The sequence below is a fragment of the Lactuca virosa genome, chromosome 3, assembly GCF_052849685.1.
Source record: "Lactuca virosa cultivar CGN04683 chromosome 3, Lactuca_virosa_CGN04683_v6, whole genome shotgun sequence".
Taxonomy (NCBI): Eukaryota; Viridiplantae; Streptophyta; class Magnoliopsida; order Asterales; family Asteraceae; genus Lactuca; species Lactuca virosa.
Window position 1 is genome coordinate 14,511,137 of NC_136428.1, and position 22,240 is coordinate 14,533,376.

The following is a 22,240-nucleotide window of genomic DNA, read 5'->3' on the forward strand; positions in this document are numbered from 1 at the left end:
CCTCGATTGCATTCTATTTTTCTCGAAAGAATGTGTGCAGCCATAATACCGCTGCTCACCCAAACGATGTTGATTTCTTTGCCGCCACTATATCAGAACCCTAATTCGACGCCATGGCGGTCTTCACTTCTTCGATTTTACAACCGTAAACTACCGATTGAAGTCCGTTATTGTGAAATATCTTTTTTCCCATTTCTTTTCTGTTAAGAAAACTCTAATCGCCTTCTTTTTGTTTGAAATATCTTGCCGATTGAAGTTTGTTCCGGTTCGAGATACATCAGCCGATTATTCACCCAATTGTAACATATCCAAGTTCTTATTGGATTGTAATCTTTCACCTTAATTTCACTTGATTTTGAGTTAAAATGAATTCATTCTTTGTTATAGGCGGATTGGGTTTTGTGGGTTCAACATTCTTATTCGAGCTTTTGATCTAAGATCAACTTGAACGTCTTCTAAAAATATGGAGTCCAATATGTGAAAGGTATTAACTATTTTTTTTCTTGTTTTTTCTTTTAGTGCTAAGGATTTGTAGTGCCACAGATTAAGATTGTTCATTGTTGAATTAGTTCAAAATTTTGAGGCTTTATATTCAATTTTAATTATATGATATTTATGAATTATGGTAAAAAGTAGTAGATTCTTTTAGAATTTATAGTTTTTATTTGCTTAGAATGCACTGAATTTTATAGTTTCTACTACATTCTGTTAGCTTTTATAGTTTCTACTACATTCTGTAAGAATTTATAGTTTTTATTCTCTTAGAATGCACTGAATTTTTTAATATTTGAAAGTTGATTACATTTTCTTTGTGCATATAGGTTTTGAAGAGGCTGCCAATGATGTGGGAAAAGAAAAATACATGGAGAAAAAGAGTGTATTCTACCAGAATGTATATTCTGGTAGAATATTCAATTAGAATAATCTACAATATAATGATAAGACTATATGTTATAGTATATATTCTGGTAGAATATTCAGTTAGAATAATCTACAAATTGTGTCTATTTTGTTATTAGTGAGTGTTTCATTATGATATAATAGTATATTAAGATTTTAATTTTTTAAGAATGTGATGACAAAAATTTAACTTGTATCAAAAAATTTGTTATTCTTAGAAAGTTCATTCAATCAAAAATGTTGTTATTTCGTTTGAAGAATGATATGATCTGGTTTTCATTCTGTAGGAACATGTACTCTGGCATTCAATCAAAATATGTAATCTATAGGAATATGTATTCTGACATTATCATAGAATATATAATTTTTAACAAAATGTCATTCCGACAGAATAAATTCGGTTATTATAAAAAATACGATAGAATTAATATTGAATTACTTTAAAAAATTCAGACTTTTAAAATTAGGAGAATTAATTATCCTTAAAAATCCGAAAATTTCCTTTTATAAATGTAGTTAATTGTCCAAAAACCCTGTTGCTAAAATTTGTGTGATTATATGGTACATGTTATCCCATTGTAATATCATACACTCTCAAATAATTTCCATTGATTAATTCCACCTGTTGGTCCAGATTTGTGCATTCTGGCATACAATAGTTAGTAAAAACAAAATAATCTAAGCCTATATATATATATATATATATATATATATATATATATATATATATATATATATATATATATATATATATATATATATATATATATATATATATTCATTTGAGAATACTAAAAAGGTTGAGAATGCGAAATTAGTTATGGACCATCTAAATGTGTAGATCTAAGGTTATGTTCGGGCCATTTATGTAATTTATATAATTGTTGGTATTAAAGTGTAACTTTTGTAATTGTCATTAGGGTATTATTGGAATTACATTTCCATCCTATTCCTAAAACCATGTAACTTATATTTGGTATTTGATTTGAATCCCACAAAGTTCTTATAACATATATTGTATAGACTTAGGTTCAAATGAGGACAATTATATAATTGAGAACGCGAGAACAAATCTGGGCTACATATATATATTTTTTGCCGCAAAATCCTCCCGCGTACCGGCGCGACAGAGCAACGTAATATTCATATGTTAATAAATATATTTATATATGAATATATAAAGTATATTCATATATATATATATATATATATATATATATATATATATATATATATGAATAAATATATGCATATTCTCAAGTGATTATATATATATATATATATATATATATATATATATATATATATATATATATAGAGAGAGAGAGAGAGAGAGGTAGGTTTAAATGTTTCTCACATCTATTGTGTGCTAGAATGCACCAATAAGCATTTAGTAAAAATTATATGTATATTAAATGATATCCATACGTATAATTCATTTTTATGGAAACTAATTAAATTCTTCATTAATGTCAACAATAATATTCTTTCAGAATGAATTCGTATCTATAAGAATGAGTGTATTTTAGCAGAATGAGAGTGTATTCTACTAGAATACACAATCGTTCTTCATATTCCAAGCAACTTTATTGTATTTTAAGTGAGTGAGTCCTGAAACAAAAAACGAACCCATCCATAAAACCTAGATACGAATTCATTCTGAAAAAATGTTATTGCTAACATTAATGACGAATTTAATTAGTTTCCATAGAAAGAGAATTATAATTATGGATATCATTTAATATACATACAATTATGGAAATTATTTAATATTTATCTTTTTTTTAATTAAATAATTATTTAATTTTACTAAATTTCTATTGGTGTATTCTAGCACACAATAAATGTAAGAAACACATTAACCTATACCTATATATATATATATATATATATATATATATATATATATATATATATATATATATATATATATATATATATATATATATATATTTATATATATATATATATATATATATATATATAGGGAAGGGTTATTTGGAAAACAAAAAAACCATAAAAAAACCCTAAAAATCATAAAAATGCATAAAAAAATACCTAGACATCACAAAACTTTTTTTTGAATTTTTTTATCAAAAAATCACAGCCTTTTTTACAATTTCGCTGAAAAAAAATAAAAAATCAATTTTTTTTTGTAAAAAAAAAAATTTTCAAAAATTTTTTCAGCGATTTTATGTTAAAAGATGCGATTTTTTGATAAAAAAAATTCAAAAAAAAGTTTTGTGATCTCTAAGTATTTTTTTTATGCATTTTTATGATTTTTAGGGTTTTTTTGTTTTCCATAGAGCCTAAACCTATATATATATATATATATATATATATATATATATATATATATATATATATATATATATATATATATATATATATATATATATATATATATATATATCACATTTTTACCTTATTGGTGATCTTTTGATGCCTTTTTGTATCATATAATTGCTGGGCCTATTAGACTGAACGGAGTGGAGACGCTAGGATCGGTCGCTAGGCTCGTTGGAGCACCGTCCCCTAACGCTTGCTAGGGGGATCGCTAAGCCCTTCTCGTTACGTCGTTGGCAAGATGAGAGAGAAAGAAAAGGGAGAACGTGATTGGCAAAAACGATCAAAATCTTTCCACAAAAACGATCCAAAATCTGATTCAATTTCCGATGATTCAAGGCCCACCGACAACAAGTTCTCAATCTCTGACGATTCAAAACCCATTGAAAAAAACCAGGGACCACTGATTTCTGGTGATTCAAGGTCCACCGTCTGCCACCTACAACAATGCCTGTGACAATGGAGGTGATGGTCAGGTGCGGCGAATATATGGTGGTTTCGGTGGTATGTGTCCTTAAATCACGACAAAACAAACAACCGAAACTCAGATCCAAGAAATCCAAATAAAAATGAAGTTGCAAGTGGTTGGGGATGGAGAACTCGACGGAGATGGAGACCTCGTCGGTGGGTCTTGAATCGCCGGTGATGGGAAAAATCATTGTTTTAGCGTATCTAAATTTTTTGAAGATGATGAAATCGTTAGGAATGGGGATGATTTTGAAAAATGGTTTCTTGAAGGAAATGTTAATTTGAAGAGAGATAAATGAAGAAAGAAGTTGTGAGAGTATGAGAAAAGACGTTTCACGGAAGGATTTTTTAATATTAATTGAATTTAAGTAGAAAATTAATTGAAATAAATTAACAAATAATAATTAGCACCCTTTAAAAAAATATAACTTAATTAATTTTGAAAAAAAAAATTAAATGTTAAGAGTGTTACCACTCCCTACAAAATGTTAAGATTTAGGTGTTAAGACAAAAAAGATAACGTGACAGACAAAAAAAAATAATGTGACAAGGTGCTAAGAGTGTTACCACTCCTGGTCTTATCCACTACATCTTGGAGCCGTGATCAACTGAAGTGGAAAATTAGAGACTGTTGTCAACTGTCAAGATCAAACTCATTGAATATCGTCTAATGGAAGTGCTCCAAGTATTCCCAATAAGGGAAAAATTTGGTGAAGTGCTCTTAAGTTTTTTTGGTGTCATTTGGACAATAATACCCTTTGTGCTTTATCTAATGATTACCCCAAATCGGGTTACTTTTAAAGTGGCTCAAGTTTGGTTATATCAGCTGAAAGTCAAATCAAAGTTTCCAAGCTGGCTGCTGCTCTACATCTTCATAAACTTTTGATGTTGTGGTTGTGCTGAATTTTGTTTACTCCTCTAGTTTCTACCTGTTTTGTTTTGCCCTAAAATTGTTTTTTTCTCTTTTCCTTTATGTACCATTCCAACGTTCTTGCTCGTTATATTATTAACTAGTTGTGAGACTCAGGTATTACATGGGTTAATTTAAAAAAAAGTTAAAAATAAAGGTCAAAATATTTGAGAACTTTGAATTTATAAGAAAAAATAAGCAAAATAATGAATTATTATAATGAAAATGTTTTTTATCTTTTAAATTTAAACAAATAATTTAAATAAAGAAAAGAAACTAATAAGCTTTAATTTTGGGAATTTTGAAATTAAAAGGTAAATTTATCAATGAAATTAGTATCCATTTATTGCTATATTTATTGCAATTATTACATTAAAATATTATGTGCAATTTAATAAAATAAAAAACTTATAAAATAATATGTGGAAAAAAGATTAGTTCAAAATAACCACAAAATGACATCCGGCAAATTGAATAAGAGTGTGACAAGTGACAAAAAAACCTTCATTTATTAGAGAGGATATATATTTCCTTGCCATTAAAAAAAAGTTAGCTTTTCTTATTTGTTCAGTAATGATTATATCGTTGCTTTGTAAATATGTATTCCAACCATGTCATCATATTGTTAAGTTTTTCTTATTTGTTCAATAATGATTAACTTGAGGTTCTTTTTTTTATTATTAGTTTTTCTCATGGTTATTTATGAGTTTCACATATTCATTTTGGATTCTCTTTCATCTGACTAATAATTATGTCTTATCACATTTTTTTTTATTAATTTAATGTTCTCATTGGTTTAATCTTTGTATTCATATATAAAGTATTATACCAAAATACCTCTATGCCCATATTAGGTTACAATGCATAAATATATTTGGTGAAGATGTCATCATACTGAGCAGAACCAGGCACATGAAGAACACGAATTTGGCCTCTGGAAACTTGATCACGAACATAATGAATGTCAATCTCTATGTGTTTTGTTCGTTGATGATTAATCGGATTTGCAGACATGTACACAACACTGATGTTATCGCAATAAACTATTGTTGCTTTGGTTGTTGGGCAACATAGCTCGCATAGAAGATTACAGATCCAACTTGTTTCTGCCACTGCGTTGGCTACGCCTCAATATTCAGCCTCTGCACTGGAACGTGATACTACAACTTGGCGTTTGGAGGACCAAGAGATGAGATTATCACCTAGGAATACACAATACATGGATGTAGATCGTCGAGTGGTAGGGCATCCCCCCAATCTACATCAGAGTAGGCAACCAGATTGGCAGTGGGGGAGATATGAATCTGAAGACCATGATCAATAGGCCCCTGATGTACCGAAGAATGCGTTTGAGAGCATGAAAGTGTTGCTCTCGAGGGTCATGCATATAAAGACAGATCTGCTGGATTGCAACATCAATGTCAGGTCTAGTAAATGTCAGATACTGAAGACACTACAAGAAATTTGGGTGTTTACCTACACACGTTATGTGTGGGTAAAAACCTCGTATGTGTTGGCAGTTGGCTTTACCCACACATAAATTAAGTGTCACTATGTGTTGGCTCATCACTGTAGATAAAGATCATTACCTACACATCTATTATGTGTAGATATAGGTAAAGCTATACCTACACATGCATGTGTTGCTAAAACTAGTAAGTATGTGTGGGTAGAAGTGATATGATTTGTTTAGGTAGCCGATGACATGGTTGATGACATGGCCTAGATGGATGACATGTCAAGTTACATGGCATGTTCTTCCAATGTATTGTTGACAGTCAAAAATGTAGGTTAAAATATTTTAATGTGTAGATAAAAATGATAGATATGTGAATATTTATTTTGATGTATAGGAAAAAACAACTGATTTGCCGGTAAGAGTATACTTATGTGTGGGTCAGATTATCCGGTACATTCTTTACTTATTTGTATTTAACCCATAATTTATCAACATATATACAAAATCCAAGCTACATAAAATTTATATAAATTCTATAGCTCAAAAAAAGAATGAATTGAACCTATTGAAGAAGTTAGAATTCCGATAAATCCTAAACGTTACAAAGATGAACCAAAAAATAAACAACATTAAAATTTACCAAGTTAAAGAGGCTACAACTTTAAAAATAATACAAAACTATGTCGACTCAAAGTATAACCATCTTTGCTGTGGAAGCCACTTCTTCATCAATGATCTTCTTCGAATGGAGGAACCCTTCATCAAGAAAAAGAAGATATGTGTCATGCTCACCTGTGTAAATTTAATAAAAAAATTTGAGTGAATTCTTTCTCCTCCGTGTCAGAGGAGTAGAAATCATATAAAGTGGGAGTAGCACTCGGATGGTGAAATTTCTGAAAAAGGGATGTTATATATATATATATATATAAGGATCAAATGAGAACAACTAAAAGGTTGAGAACGCAAGAATAATTCTAGACCAATCAATATATAAAGGCATATTAGTAATTGTATATTTTAATTAAATTAAAATAAAATAAAATTCAATCAAATTCCCTTAAATTTAGGATCAGTTACCAAAAAAGAAATAAATATTTGATTTTTTTATTTTTCTTATTAATGGAATATAAAAAACATTTTTACCAAAATTTATTTAAAACTTGAACAAATTTAAATTTTTTTTAAAAAAATAATTTTTTTCTCCTAATTCACGTTATTTTTTTTCAAAAAAATGAATAGAAATCGATCCCCAAATTAGTACATTTGTATTCACAAATGATTTTTTTTTCAAATTTTTTTTTTCAAAAAACCTGATACTACTCCAATCACAAATGAATACACATCAATTTACAAGTAATCAAATTTCTTTTTTTAATCAACTGAAAATAAAAACAATGTAAAATTTATCATTTCTTCATAAAAAGAATACCTCTAATCATAAATAAATACAGTCATTAACACATAATTACACTGCTATTCATAAATGAATACACTGTTATTAACAAATGAGTACCCTATTATTCACAAATGAATAAATGAATACCTCTAATCATAAATCAATACATTCATTCACACATGAATGCACTGCTATTCACAAATGAATACATTGCTATTCATAAATAAATACACATTCTAACATAAATGAATTCATCAATATATAATATAACTTACATCTAAAAAAATATAGAACATAATACAATCTTTCATTATCCCTTAGCTCAAATTATTCACCTTTCATCTTCTCAAACGACTTTAAATGACCTCCACAAAACTCATATGGAAGAACTCTCAGAAGCTTCATAGTCAACCAACCAACATATTTTTGGGTCAAACTAACATAGAATTGATAAAAGCACACACCTGAAGAACAACTCGATGTTCAAAACTACAGAAATCAGTGAGCACAAACAAATAAATGAAACTCAACAATAAAATTTTTAGGAATTCTTTGTTTTACCAATATGAAAGTCATATAAATCTTCAAAAATGGTGAAACTGGTAGCTTATAGTAACTGCAATTCATACGAATACAGTGTATCCAAGTACTTTTTCTTTTCTCAAATTCCACTTCTTTTCCTTTTCTTAAATTTCAATCAAGACTCACCCAAATTCGCAACAACCTTCTCCCTTTTCTTGTTGAATTGAATTACAAGTATCAGTTAAACTACAACAAAACAATTCATAAATCAGAAAAAAAAAAAAACATACCGTGATCCAAAACAACAAACTCATATTCATAGCATTGCAAAATACAAATTAGGGCGGTGCACAAAAGAGTGGCAACGCAGAATAGGTCTCCGGCTTCGCCTCAACCAACCAACATATTTTTGGGTCAAACTAACATAAAATTGATAAAAGCACACATCTGGAGAACAACTCGATGTTCAAAACTATAGAAATTAGTGAGCACAAACAAATAAATGAAACTCAACAATAAAAAATTTGGGAATTCTTTGTTTTACCAATATGAAAGTCATATAAATCTTGAAAAATGGTGAAACTAGTAGCTTACAGTAACTGCAATTCATACGAATACAATGTATCCAAGTACTTTTTCTTTTCTCAAATTCCACTTATTTTCCTTTTCTTAAATTCCAATCAAGACTCACCCAAATTCACAACAACCTTCTCCATTTTCTTGTTGAATTGAGTTACAAGTATCAGTTAAACTACAACAAAACAATTCATAAATCAGAAAAAAAAAACATACCGTGATCCAAAACAACAAACTCATATTCATAGCATTGCGAAATACAAATTAGGGCGGTGCACAAAAGAGTGGCAACGCAGAATAGGTCTCAGGCTTCGCCTCCTTCGATCTCTCTTTTAACAAAGCTGGGCTCTGTTGTGAAGAAATTAGATGGGAATTTTATAAGAAAAAGAAAATGGCATCGGATAAGTTTGAGGATCCCGTAAATCTGTCACAATGCCCTAATGGCGCCGCTATCAAGCCAATCGCTTCTACGGGCATCAAACTCTTCTTCTCCGGTTGCTCCGCCTCTTAGCGATGGAGACGTTCGTCCTTTGCCTGTCGATCGACAGTGTCGATGATGGTGACATAAGCTTCTGATTTCTATGTAAGTGACGTTTAGACCATGGAGGAGGCTCGATGGTTACTACAACATGAGATGATGACGAACATATTTTGGTGGTATACGGATGATAGAGGCGACTTTATCAAAGAAACCCTAGGTATACAAGAGAGGGAGGATGAGAAAAACAAGAAAATGAAAGGAAATAGGTGAGATTGAGAAATTTTAGGAATTACTAAAGTTATAATTACTGTTATACCCTTTTGGCAATTTTAAAGTTACACTTTAATGTCACTAGTTTAAGATTTTACATAAATGACCCGATTAGTAATAGCCTTAGATCTAGATATTTAGATGGTATAGATTTGTTCTCGCATTCTCAACCTTTTAGGTGTTGTCATTTGATCCTACTCCTATATATATATATATATATATATGTTAACAATTTATTTGAAAAGAATCAAGAAAATGATGCTTATAATCAATAATTTATTACCACACTAGGAGAAAAGCAACTTTACTTCCAAAGATGAAATGTAACCTTCCAATCCCCTCAAGACTTTTGCTCCAGCAAGCATAAGTTTGATCTATACAAGTCATATCATCACAATATTAAAATTTTATAACAACGTTGGAATGTCCAAATAATGGTGAAAATGAAAGTCGGGGATTATAGAGAGTGTGAAATCGACAAAATGAACACATTTGATCAATTTGGAACCATACCCTTTACCAAGTCGTTTGAAGACGTCAAATTGAAGGGTGCTTGTAACTGAAATCGACGAGATCCGTGATTTTAGTAACCTAAATAAACGAAAAAGAAGAAAGGGTAGTCGTACCTCAAATCGAATGATGACAAAAGGCGATGAGGGCATCAGATGAAGGTCGGCGTGGGGAGAGGAAGCAAATATTAGTAGTTTGTGTTTTTATATATGTACAGGGGAGGGGGGAATTAAAATGAGGGAATTAAAAAAAAGTTATTAGAGGGAAAAGAAATTTGATTGGAGGGAAATGAAAATTTAGAATTTCACTATTGTTCCATGCATTCTGGTATCGTTTTGATAGGTTTTGTGGGGGGCGAATTTAATGGAACAACTGTCATTATCTATAGCCATAGTCTCGCCATTTTCGGAAGATATTATACCGATCTCGAAATCTCATCCTAATTTACATCGTTCCATGTTGTTTTAATTTCAAATTTAGTTTTAATTTCATTATAAATTTTGTTTGAAGTGTTGATTTATATTTTTTTTCCATGTCATTTTATATTTATCTACGTATTTTGTATTATAGTAGTATATGTACGTAATATGCACATGTTAGCCACACATATTTTCATATCATAAATATGTAAGTTTTTAATTTTCCACGTCATTAAAAAATATTACTCTATTAACCCTAACATATAAATATTATGTGTACAGTGTATCTAAATTTTCAAAAATTACCTACACATATATTAGGTTTCTACATATGTGTAGATAGTTTACCCACATATAAATAAAATTCAACACATGTGTTGGTAATTTAACATGTAATCTATCGCCAAATTTTGAGGGAATTTTTCAACCAAAAAAAAAGTATGGCTAAAAGATATTACCAACATATATTAAGTGTTCATGTTTATGAAATAAAATTATGAGAAAATGACAAAAATAGCCAATTATCCTAATCACTTTGCGGAAAATAGCAAAAAAAAATCGATATTGCAAAAATGGCCTTCAAAATCGCAGATGGGAATGGTCCATCTGCGATTTGACTATTCCATCTACGAATGTACAAGTGGCTAAAGCACAAGTGTGCTTTAGCCACTTGTACATTCGCAGGTGGATTGTTTTTTTTTTTTGTATATATAGGGGCTTTTCAGGGTTAAAATCGCAGATGGACTGTGTCCATCTGCGATTTACTCTGTATTCCATCTACGAATTTGTGAATTTTTTTTAATTTTTTAATTTTTTTTTTTAAATTTGACTATGAAATCAATTGGTTTGACTACGAAATAATGTTACTATATATATAAACTTTTGTAGAAAATTATCAGTTTAGTTGTTATTTATTTAAGAAATTTCTCTAAAATCTCTCTAAAAAAATGATTGAATATTTGGTTTGTCTTGTAACCGGTGGGAGATAACAAGTTATTGAAACAAATCTGGAATACGTATGTCCACAGGGAGGTATTTCTGAATTTGCTTTGATATTTTCTGAGTATATTAGTTATAGTGATTTTGTATATTTGGTGAGAAGCAAAATTGGTTTGTTAGACAAATATAGAATTAGTCTTCGTTTCCATCATCCTGAATTAAATTATTATATAGCTATAGTTGAAGATATGGATGTTAGAATGTTGATAAATGTAATCAAATGTAGTGGAGGAAGGGCTGTCAAAGTGTTTGTGGTGGTTGATGAAGTAGATGAGGTTAATGAGGGTGGTCACAGTGGAAATCAGCCGGTTGGTAATTTATGCAGCTATAAAGGGAGCAACAATCCGATAGGTACTTTCAATACTCCTAGTGTACCTCAGTTTCACAGTGTTGCTGGAAATGTTAATGTTAGTTATTCACCTATTAACTATGTGGATCCTGAGAATTACAAGTATGTTGGTGATGATGATGTTGGTACATATCTTAATGATGTGGGTGGTCGTTGTGATGATGTTGCCGAACAAGAATTTAAAGTTATGAATAGGCGTGTAGTAGATAAAAGTAAAAAGAAAAAAAATTCGAGTCAAAAAAATGAAAAAAAGCATGTTTACGGGGATTATGTTGATGTTGCTGATGTACGTTTAGATATAACCGACCTACAAAGCAATTCAGATAGAGATGAGTTGGGTGATGAAGTTAAAGCTAAGTTTCCCGATAACCTTTTTTACGGTATGCCGCCTGTACCAGCATGCCCAGTTGATATTAATGAAGATATCCCAACACAGATGGTAGACATGAATCTTCAAAAGATTGAATGTGAGAGTATATTTAAGAACAAAGAACTTTTAAAGCGGTGTATTGGTAAAAAATGTCTTCGAGAAGGCTTTAAGACGAGGACAAGTAGATCCACCAAATCAAGGTATGAAGCTGTGTGTGTTTCGAAAAATTGTTCTTGGTTACTAAGAGCAAAAGCAATTAAAAATTCTGATGGACTTTTCCAAGTGAATAAATTTGTTGATGTACACACATATTCTTCAACAATTTTGCAACCTAATCATCGACAAGCAAACAAATATGTTTTGGGTGAATATCTTGTTGATGTTTTGGCTGAAGACTATAATAGAGTTTATCGGGGAAAAGATATTATTAATGATATGAATGCTCAATTGAATATCAATATCTCATACCATCAGGCATGGCATGCGAAGCAATATGCATTGTTGTTGTTAAGGGGTACGGAAGAAGATTCTTTTACCAAACTTCCGGCGTATTGTCACAATTTGGTCAAACATAATCCGGGTACGGTGACACATATTAAAACAGACGGTGATGATCGCTTTGAGTTTTTGTACGTCGCACTCGGTTGCTCGGTTAGTATTATAATATTTTATTAAATTTTTCATTTTTATTTTGGTGTATTTGAATAGATATACAATGTATTGTAGGTACGCGCTTTTGTCAAATATTGTAAACCGACCCTAGTAGTAGATGGAGCCCACCTAATGGGCGAGTTCAAAGGTACCATGTTATTGCAGTTACTAAGGACGGAAAAAACAAATATTACCGGTTGCATATGGTATATGCAAAAATGAGTGTACCGATTCTTGGACATGGTTTTTTCAAAAACTACGTGATTGCATAGGAAATATGCAGGAGCTAACAATTATATCTGATAGGTCTCCATCTATAGCAACATCCGTTGCCAACATTTTTCCTCACGCTCATCATGGAATATGTGGTGTCCATTTGTATTTCAACATAGTATCTAGATTCTGGAAGAGTAACACAGTTAAAGGAATTTTTTGGGAAGCTTGTAGGGCGTACACAGTTGATGTTTTTGACGCTGCCATGGATGTTATGAAAAAGACAAAACAACCAGTATGGGAGTACTTAAAAAGTATAAATCCAGAAACTTGGTCAAGGGCACACTTTAAAGGGAACCGATACAATCTTATGTCGTCCAACAGTGCGGAGTCTATAAATGCATTATCTAGACACGCACGTAAGGTGCCAATACTTATGTTGATCGATTTTTTTCGTGCAACAATGCAACAATGGTGGTTTCAAAGACGTAACTTTGCAGGTATTAAGTAAATTTTTAATATTAATGTTTTATTAATTTAATGTTATTGATCTTAACTTCTTCGTTTTACCTGTTTTTTTAGCGGAAGCAACAACAATACTTACCCCTTGGGCCAATGAAATTGTAAAAGAAAACAAAAAAACTTTTACTAAGTGGGATGTTCGCATGATCTCAAATACGAAATGCGAGGTCAAAAAGGGGGCACAAAATGTGATTGTTGATTTCCAACATATGACATGTACATGTAGGCATTGGCAACTTGATGGGATACCTTGTGGTCATGTCATAAGATGTTTAACAGTGAACAATTACCAAGACTGCTCGAGGTATGCATTAAATGCTTACTTTACCGAAACATTGAGGAAAACATATGAGGAATCAATAAATCCTTTGCCAAAGCCATCCGAATGGGATATCCCTGATGATTTGATGATTGTTAAGCCACCTATAATGGATAAACGTCAGCCAGGCAGGTCAAGAAACACAGATCGCATTCCATCCCAAGGCGAGGGTCCAATTAGAAAAGAGTGTTCTACATGTGGTCAACTAGGACACACGAGAAACAATTGTACTGGAAGGGGGTCCGGTAGTGGAGCACGTCACACAATTTCTACTGCAGAAATGACATTTAATATTGGTGGTTCAGCGAGTTGCTCACAAACCTATGACGCTGATTTTGATATAAAACAACCTTGAAATGAAGAGTTGTTAACTTATTATGTATTGTAATTTTTTTATTAAATCTTACAAGACATTGCTATGCTTTCATATTTTAGTTTAGTTTGTAGATTATAACAATTAATGAAGCTTTTATATTATAAAATTTAGTTTGCAGATTATAACAATTAAACATGTTATTTAAAAAAACAACAAACGATCCTTTTGCAACCTAATCTCTATCATGATAATGTTACAACAATTTTGTAACTAATTTTTAAACTTAGGGAACTGCAATGGGTACTTCTCTTTCTCCATTGTTATATAGTCATCCCTAATTCTCATTTTGTCTTCCCAACGATCCTTTTGCACCATAATGTGTATCAACTGCTCGTCCTTCTCAGCAAGCCATTTTTCAGTCGTTTTGATTGCCTTCTTAGTCTTTTTTATCCAATCTTCATGCTCTTTGATTTTGTTTTTATTGAGGTCTATCCATTCTTGAGCTTGTTTGCATTCCGATGCAATATCTTTACCACGTTGAGTGAGAAGTCGGGATCACTCTTTGTCCTCTTCTTGTTGTTCTTCAGCCTTCTTCAATTCTTCAAAATTTTCATCTGACATATATGGCCCGGCTGAAGAGGGTGTAAAAAAAGGGTCGACTGAATCACAGTAGTAACAATCTACTTCGTTGCATGAGCAAACTTCGAATTTGTGTGAGGAACTCATAATAAAGTCGACATTATAATAAACTGGTGCTATAAGTGGTATTTATACATACTAGTCTAAATGCTACCATTTCGTAGTCAGAGTTCTAATTCATAGTCCAACTTTGAAATGACTAGACATTAATGACAAGTCACTGCAGTAACCTGCAAAACTCTTATGTGACAAGACATAAATGACTGTTTGACATGATAAGTCACTGCAGAAAGCTAAAAATCATAGTCCAAATGCAACCATTTCGTAGTCAAAGTTGTAATTCATAGTCCTGTATTTATTTATATAAATAGATGTTTAAGATCTAAAAACCAAACACCCAAATCACCTAAACGAAACGAACTCCCATATTTAGAAATGTCGTCGAATGCAGCAAGTTCTTCGAATGAAGTACCCGGTTCCAATTCTAAAAGGCCATGGACGACAAACGAGGTGTTGGTTCTTACACGATGTTGGCTAAGTGTTAAGGATGGTGTATCGTTACTTGCTCCCCCGCATTGCCTAGTAGGTGATGAATGGACTCGCATAACAGCTTTGTTCAACCATGAGATGGGAGAAGGACAACAACGAGAACAATCAGATGTTGTTACTAAATGGATGGATGTAAAGGAAGAAGTGACATGGTTCAATCGAGCGTGTAATTATGCGAAAAGTACCAAACTTCGTTGTCGGGACGAAGAAGAGTTCTTGGAAGTTGTTACAGATTTTTACATCTGTGAGCGTGACGGTAGAGACTTCGAATATGAGGAAGTTTGGAAGGTTGTAAAAAATAATCAGTATTTCATGTAGACCGGTCTAATTTCCGTTAATAATAACCCATGGACTTGTTTTTTATTTTAATGCTTTGTTTGTAGTATGTCGTTGTTTTTCATGTAATTGTTGTAATGTTTGTAATGGTTCATGGAATTCTTGTTAGTAATGTATTCTAATGTATTGTGAAAACTAATGCAATGGGCATTTATTAATTGAAATTAAACACAGGAGATGCATCCAATACATACGAAATACATGAAAATAACATAGTACTCACATAATAAACTGAAATAGATTTTAAACAAACGGGATATATTTCAAAATATTCCAAGGGGCTTCAAACTGGAATTCCAACCCGTCACTTAATGACTTGTATTCCTCCTTAGCAGCTTCCAAGATGACCTCCTCAGTAGCATTTAAACGGGTGTCGTCAATTTTGGTATAAAGATCGTTGAATAATAGAACTTCGGTTTTCATTTCATACCATCTTGCTAAGATGTCTAGTTCGTCACGATCGTTTCTTGTAGTCATTCGGTTTTCAGCGTTGAAAATATTGGTTAAACGGCTCCAAAACATTGGATCGTTCAACTTGCTTGTCTCGTACACATGAATATAAGCACATGTAAGAACCAAGAACTCTTCATTGCTCCATGATATAGAACTCATTTTGATTGAAACAAAGAGAGTAAAATCTCAAAAACAATATTTGAACAGCTGTATTGGTTGTTTAGTAAACTATTTATTTAACTTAATGTCAATTTATAGTAGTTTATACACAAAATCGCAGTCCAATCTTCTAATATGTCTGCAATTCATAGTCAAAATTAACTGACGAACGCAGTGTACTATACTTATAACACAACAGATCACTGTTCGAGTTGACAAGTCATCCCCGTCGAATGACAACACAATACACTGCTACTTGAGTTGACAAGCCATTGCACCGGGAAAATAAGGAGTCGCTATAAATACTTGTTAATATCCATTTTAATTGTATCGTATTACTCCCCCCCTTGCAATTATGGACTCACCTGTACCACATATATGGAGGAACGAAGAGGAGGTCGCTTTGGTTCAAGCTTGGATTATAACTGTAGAGGAGGATTTTCCACCGGGTCCCCCACAAGTTCGTGCTGGATCATTTTGGTCTCGTGTCTGTCATTTGTTTCACCATTTAATGGGGCGTACTCAATATCGAAGAAGAAGAGATGTCAAAGCGAAGTTCTGGATTTGAAAATAAAGGTGAAACAATTTCAACGTATTTATAACGAGTTGGATAATGAACATGCAAATACGGATGAAGACATTCTGCGACAGGTGGCTTTGGAACTATACCGTTTTGAATATGATGGTAGCGAGTTTACCCACTTAGATGCATGGAATCTTTTAAAGAATGTCCCTCATTTTTAATATGCATGTTGGTTAAGTTAATTGTTTTTCGTTAGTTAAGTTGCTTGTTGTTGTATGTGTGTTTTGTTACTATTTAATAAATGTCCCTTACTTTTAATGTATGTTGTTTCCTCAATCGATAATACATAATACGACATAAAATAAATAACTAATACATAATACGACATAAAATATAAACGGGGTACATGAATAACTAATACATAACACGACATAAAATAAAAACGGGTTACATAAATAACTAATACATAATACGACATAAAATATAAAGGGGCTACATGAATAACTACTGCATTGAGGGAGGTAACAGGACCATCGTTTCATTTGGTATTTCTCAAAGCACATGTGATGGTATAGTATTCACCAACTCAGATCCATATGCAAGTCGATACATGAAATTAGTGAACTTGTAATCAACCATTTCGTGAATGGCTTCAGACGTACGGGTTCTTAGACATGCTATAGCGTGACCACATGGTATACCGCTTTTTTGCCATTTCCCACAACTACATACCCTTCGTTCAAGTTGTACGTTGGTGGTGGCAAAATTGTCATCGACTTCAAATGTATCCCCATACAAACGTCTTGCCATCCAATTATAAGACTTGTTGACACGTTTTTGAACCTTACTCTCAACATAAGGGGTCAACCCACCAGACAACCTCCCTGGAAAATTTGATAATTTTAGAAAAATAATAACACAAGAAAAAAACTAAATATAACAATCTCCCTTACCCGCCACTTCAGCCCGTTCACCATACTTTGATTGTATCGACATATTGATTAACTCAATTATCGTTGTTATAGGAAACTCACGTGTGGATATAATTTGCAAAATTTCAGGGACGTCAATCGATTTAACATTGTAACGTACTTTTGGGAAAAATGCTCGTGTCCATTTTGAAATTGCTATATCGTCAAGCCAGTAAATTGGACTCCTAAGCAAGGTGCAGAAAGGTGGTTTCCTACATGCACTTTGCAACCTTTCCAGACACAAGTAAAAATCATGAACGCTATATGCATTGCATGACTTCCAAAACAATGATTCGACTTCCGTATCGTTATGTCCGACAGACTCACGTATTTTTCGAGCTATATCTTTAGGACAATATCCATGATACGAATCCGGGTAGGCACTCTGAACACCAAAGTCTATTTTATCACATAGGTTGCTTATGAAACCAACCTCTGTATCCTCACCTAAACAATCTTTTAACCTCATCATGAACCATCTCCATGATTCTTCACACTCTAAGGTTCCCAAACTAATTGCTAAGAGTAGGGGTTCATGATTTCCATCTAAAGCCACTGCGAAGTACATTGTTGTCAGATAGCTCCCAAGAAGGGGTAAATAACCCACATATATCAACGGTATCATGCACCTAAGAAAGGTACGGATCTGCATAAAAAAACAAACATAAATTACTGATAAGTAAAGAGTACACGAGATACATTAGCAAGAAATCTTAAGTAAGTAAATAAAACTATTATGTTATACCACGCAACCTAAAGCCACAAAACAGAATTGAAAGCGGTTGGTATCCGTTTTCTTGATGGATGTGAAGGTATTAGGATTTGTTATTTGTAGATTATGCAGGAACATTGGTAGCTGAGTAAAGCTTCTTTCGGTGTAAGTACTCATTTTCACAAGCAATGAAAGTGTATTATAATCATCACACAAATACAATTTTAATTATATACAAATTGGTGTTTCTCTACAATTCATATTTCATAGTTCAACTTTTTAAATTCGTAGTCAAACCAGTTCATTTCATAGTCAAACATCATTGACCGACAAGACAAGACAATGTACTAGTATGCAGTTCATAGTTCAACTTTTTAAATTCGTAGTCAAACCAGTTCATTTCATAGTCAAAGATACTTGTTTGTAATAAAATTTCTTCTATAAATGGGTGTAATGTAACTCCATTAAATTTATATGTGAAATTAATTCATATTAGATAGACTAAAAAAGGCGAATGACATACTGTAATTGCGGAGGTGAACGTATCATTAGGATTTCGGGTACAGCTAAAAACCCAGGAAGATTGTTTTACGCATGCCCATATTTGGTATCATGTTCTTAACGTCATTCATATTTAAACCCTCGTATTTACATGGCAACAATTGTTACCGTCAATGTTTAAATTTACAGGGACCAAAATGCGGGTTTATCAGTTGAAGAGAAGGACCAATCATCTATGGTAATAGCTAAAGTAGCTAACTCTAATAAGCTCTTTCAATAAGAAAAATAAGAAGTTAAAGATAGCGTTGGTTTGTAGTTGGGTGTTGTTCTTGGCAGTTCTTGTTTACAAGTTGTAAGCTTTTTAATATTGTTTTGATAGTTTTGAAGTTGTTAGGTCAATAAATTGTTGTATTTGTACTTATGTTTAGAACAGTGTACTTGTAACGTTAAAACAAATGTTGTTGTCGTTCTTATGTTGTAAGTATTGATAAGTTATTAGTAGGTCATTAATTTGTTGTAATTGTTGTAACGTTAAAACTAAAAATAAACTAATAATCAAATCCAACATTAATTTACATATACAAAAATATAATCCAACTACATAGGACCAAGACTCGACCCCCAATAAATTTTTGCCATCCGTTGGCGAAACTCTAAAGCTGCGTTCTTTGGGTCAATAAGTTCACGTATTGGTTGACCTGAAACTAATTGCTCCATAAACATACAAACAAAAACACCGCAATCTCCCAAATGACTACTTTGTTGGGGAACATTTTCTTCATAAATGAATTGTATATTCAATGGAATCCTTGGGATGTTCCTTCGGGCCCAATAGTTAATCTTGTCCAAATAATTTGCCACCCGAGATTCAAATTTGGTAAAGGTTCCATCAGATTTGAATTTTTCATAAGCCACTCTACCGAGACTGTCATAAATATGGACTTCCATTGACGCCAATCGTAGTTCCCCAAATAGCCAGTGATTAGGGGATGAATGAATCGGCAATAGGACCTGTATAAGGATCAGAAAATAAAATTATGTTTTTTATATCACAATACAAAAACATAACGACAATAACGATAATATTTTCAATATAAAAAATTAAGTTTACCGTATCGACATCCCACCAAGCAACCATGAAGTTGGGGTACGTAGCAGTACCAGCCATAAACGCCCTCCAATCCTGCCCTTCTTCTAAAGCATGGCAAACAAAAAAATTTGGAGGCATTATTGTATGTCGGTCACCCTCAAACCGTCTCTCCATCAATAGTCTATACCAAATGGTTATATGCTGCACAAAATTATGATACTTTTGTTATTGACTAAAAAACAAATTACTTTTAAAATAATAAATTAACAATTATTTTACCGATGACTCCAACCATCCGTCGTGTGTATGCCCAAACAAGGTGCTCCAAAAATCTCTATCTAACACGAAATTAAACAAACGATGCTGGACATCATATGAATGAAATAAATAATTGTGGATGACAACCTCACCGCCTGCTACGTAAGGTTGCAGGCGCAACACAGAGAAGTCGTGAGCAACAGCAAAAGCTGGAGGAGGAACAGAGCTTGTTGATTTGATATCAACCTTCTTTTTTGCTCTTCTTTTTTGCTTCGGTGTCGTGTGCAACTAAAAACAATATTCAAATGTTTAAATCTCTATCTTTCAGATAATTCACATAAACATAAAATTATAAGTTTATAAATTAAACGAATACCTCGGTGTAAGGAGGGCACAAATACTATGATGGTTTTCGAGTCCTCGGTTTATCGGGTGTAACTTCTTTGCCATCAACACCATAATCATCATAATAATCTACATTTCCCGTAATTATTACTTCATCTTCGTCCGACACCTAATTTAATAAGCAATAATCTCTAATTAAAAAAATGTTTCAATCTACTAAAAACAAAATAAAAATAAATGTAAGTATAAGAACCTCTTTAGCTTCATTATAATCATTTACATCAAACACATCATCATCAAATTTGTTCCCCGCATTGTCATTACTCTCCTCCAACTCCTACATTAAAAATAAAACATTATACTTATTAACGAAAGACACATTAAAAATTAATTATTAAAATCGTAAAGGTAATATCTATAACAACCTTGTCGTCTTCAATATCACCAAAAATATTTTCAGTTGTATTATTTTTATTCATCACTTCATCTTGTACAACCTACATTTTCAAATATAAAATATGAACACAAATATTCATATATGTTAATAAAATTAAAAAAATAATGTAGCGTGTAACTAACCCGTTCATCAAATTTTGTTTGGAATACTGCAGGCTCCTCAAAACTGATGTCATTCCAAAATTCTTCATTATTCACTTCTTCAACAAAAACCTCTCTAGGTTCTCGGTTCATAAACACATCCTGCTCCAGTGCATGTAGCCGTTTCAACACCTCGTCTAGGTTGTGTTTCCCACTGCCCCTACCTCTACCATGAGAGCGACCACTGGACGACATACTAGACGAAGATTCGTCTTGTCTCCTAAAATGGTCCCGTACTGGGGATGGAACTGATTTCCGTTCACCATATACATACTCTTGAAATGACATATAATAACAAGATGTCATCTCACCATCACTCGGTAACATGTTTTGTCTTGGTGGTTGTCCCTCCTAAAAAATTTAACATATTAAAAATGCATATAAAAGTATAATAATGAAGATTATTAATAACAAAAAAATATTTATAAACCTGTATCTTTGAAAAAATCTTGTTCACATCAACCCATTTCAATTTTTTTGTCCCACTCCATCGTTTCATCCGAGGCATGTCTCTATTTTTTCTCAATACAAATCCACATGCACGAACAGCCGGAAGCATCTCATATATCCATATCTACAATTTTTACAATTATAGTAATAAAAGTTAAAATTAAAATAAAAAACATAACAATAAAACAATTTAAATATAAGTAAATTTTTATACCCTTGTTGGAGCCGTAAATCCTGAGACGGAGTATTTTAAAGTTTGACGACGCTCAGGAAGTGATAAATATTTATTTATCTTGTTCCATGTGTCCTCAAGGTCATCATACGTAAAATCCCATAGATAGCTACCCCAAGCGAAACTAACAAAACAAAAAAAAATTAGTTATAATATAAATTAACATTAATAATATAAAACTTTCAACTTAAACAAAATATACTTGTTCCAGAAATCCAAATTCTCAGCAAAAAAAAACCAACCTTGTGGCACCCGATCATTTATTTGTTTTTCCAAAAAACATTCACACAAAATGTATATCAAACATACTCTAACTGCATCGGCGTCGTCAACTTCTAAGAATGGTTGATTTAAAATAAAAATTTTCAGGTCGCCGATTTTCACCGAACTATTTGTATAGTTCGGAAATAGCCGCTCACGCAATAAACA

General features: G+C 32.2%; 1 long non-coding RNA gene across 1 annotated transcript; it reads right to left on the bottom strand.

Annotated features, from left to right (window-relative positions):
• Nucleotides 1-8,697: 8,697 nt before the first annotated feature.
• On the bottom strand, nucleotides 8,698-10,669 carry LOC145162223 (uncharacterized). Its single transcript, XR_013738969.1, has 4 exons — nucleotides 9,955-10,669; nucleotides 9,842-9,887; nucleotides 9,612-9,702; nucleotides 8,698-9,271 (listed from the first exon to the last, which is right to left on the bottom strand). It is a non-coding gene; the product is annotated as an uncharacterized LOC145162223 (long non-coding RNA).
• Between the last annotated feature and the right edge of the window lie 11,571 nt (nucleotides 10,670-22,240).